Source organism: Zingiber officinale, chromosome 3A (assembly GCF_018446385.1).
Source record: "Zingiber officinale cultivar Zhangliang chromosome 3A, Zo_v1.1, whole genome shotgun sequence".
Lineage (NCBI taxonomy): Eukaryota > Viridiplantae > Streptophyta > Magnoliopsida > Zingiberales > Zingiberaceae > Zingiber > Zingiber officinale.
Window position 1 is genome coordinate 42,575,350 of NC_055990.1, and position 2,299 is coordinate 42,577,648.

Genomic DNA, 2,299 nt, shown 5'->3' on the forward strand with positions numbered 1-2,299 from the left:
CCTTTCTTGGAGTCTTGCATGCTAAAATGAGCTAGGATTGTATCGATATATGAAGATTAGGATAAGCACAACATTCTTTTCTTGCGATCCCTTATTACTTTGATCCTGAGAATATGCGCGCATTCTCCCAAGTCCTTCATATCGAATTGCTTGGACAACCATACCCTTACTTCCGACAATACTTTGATATTGTTTCCAACTAACAAAATGTCATCTTCGTATAGTACAAGAAATACCACCACGTTTTCATCACACTTCTTATATACACAAGACTCATCCGGACACTAAATAAATCCATACAACTGAATTACTTCATTAAACTGGATGTTCCAAGACCTTAAAGCTTGCTTCAGTCCATAAATAGACTGATTAAGCTTACATACTAGATGCTCTTTGCCCTTTGCAATAAACCCCTCTGGTTGCTTCATATGGATGTTTTCTTCAAGACTTCCATTAAGGAAAGCTATCTTGACATCCATTTGACAAACCTCATAATCCATATAAGCAGCAATAGATAAGAGTATCCGGATAGACTTAAGCATAGCTACTGGCGAAAAGGTTTCCTCATAATCGATTCCCTCTTTCTGAGTATACCCTTTCGCTACAAGCCTTGCTTTGAAGGTTTCCACCTTTCCGTCTGTCCCTCTTTTCCTTTTGTAGATCCATTTACATCTAATAGCTTTTACACTAGTTGATGGTTCTACTAGCTCCTAGACTTTATTATAATACTTAGATTCTATTTCTGAATTAATTGCTCTTTGCCAAGATGCCGCATCTTTATCTTGGAGTGCTTCGTCTTATGTTCAGGGATCAGGTTCATGTTTACCTGGGATGAAGTCTGATGACTCTCCTAAAAACATGAATCTTTTAGGTTGTCTCACAACCCTCCCACTACGATGAGGCACTATCTGTAGTTGTGTATCATTTATGATGCGTGTTGCAGTTTCTTGTGATATTTCATCTTGTACTGTTGGTACTAAAGTATATGTGTCCTCTCTCATTTCTTCTAGAACAATTTCACTCATGGGCTTATGGTTTATTACATAGTCTTCTTCTAAAAATCGGGCATTCATGCTAATAATGACCTTCTGATCTTTAGGACTATAAAACAAACCACCTTTCGTTCCTTTGGGATAACATATAAACAGGCAAACTTCTGTACGAGATTCTAACTTATCAGTATCTCCCTTCAGCACATGTGCTGGACTACCCCATATCCAAATATGACTCAGACTAGGCTTACGCCCATTCCACAATTCCATGGGAGTAGAGGGTACTAATTTAGAAGGTGTCAGGTTCAGAATGTATACTACTATTTCTAAAGCATATCCCCAGAATGAATTTGGTAATTCTGAATAACTCATCATCGATCTAACTATTTCCATAAGAGTCATATTCCTTCGTTCTGCCACACCATTCTGTTGGGGTGTACCAGGTGCAGATAATTGGGTTTGAATCCCAACCTCTGATAAGTAATTCCTAAACTCTCTTGAGATGTACTCACCACCACAATCAGGCCGTAGTGTCTTGATACTTTTTCCGTGATGTTTCTCCACATCAGTCTTATACTCTTTGAACTTATCAAAGCACTCAGACTTGCGGCGCAACAAGTAAATATACCTATATCTCGAATAATCATCTATAAAAGAGATGAAATATTCGAAACCACCTCTCGCCTGGATAGTCATAGGTCCACACAAATCAGAATGAACTAATTCCAACACATCTTTTACTCTATACCCCTTGGCCTTAAAAGGTCTCTTGGTCATTTTTCCTTCCAAGCAAGATTCGCAAGTTGGAAAGTTTTCTAACACTAATGAACCCAAGAGTCCATCGGCTATTAGCCTTTAAATCCTACTCAAGTTAATATGACCAAGTCTTAGATGCCAAAGATATGTTTGGTTCATATTTGAAGGTTCCTTTCTCTTATTAGAATTAGAAGATGTTTTATTAATTTCCATTTATTGCTTTGTGGGAGTTATTGGATTTAGAGTATACAAATTAATTACCCTATTTTTCTTGACAACCACTTTGTCATCAAAAGAAATAGTATATCCATCCAAAAATAGTTTAGAAACTGAAATTAAATTCTTTTTAAAACTTGGTACATAAAGACAATTTCTCAAATTCAAAGTTCTATTCCTATCGAATGATAAGTAGACGTCTCTCACTGCAACAGCTGCCACTTTCGTAGCATTACCCATGTAGACGGTTATCTCCCCCTCATATAATCGACAGGTTTCCTGGAACCCTTGCAATGTATTGCAGACATGATTAGTGGCTCCTGTATTTACACACC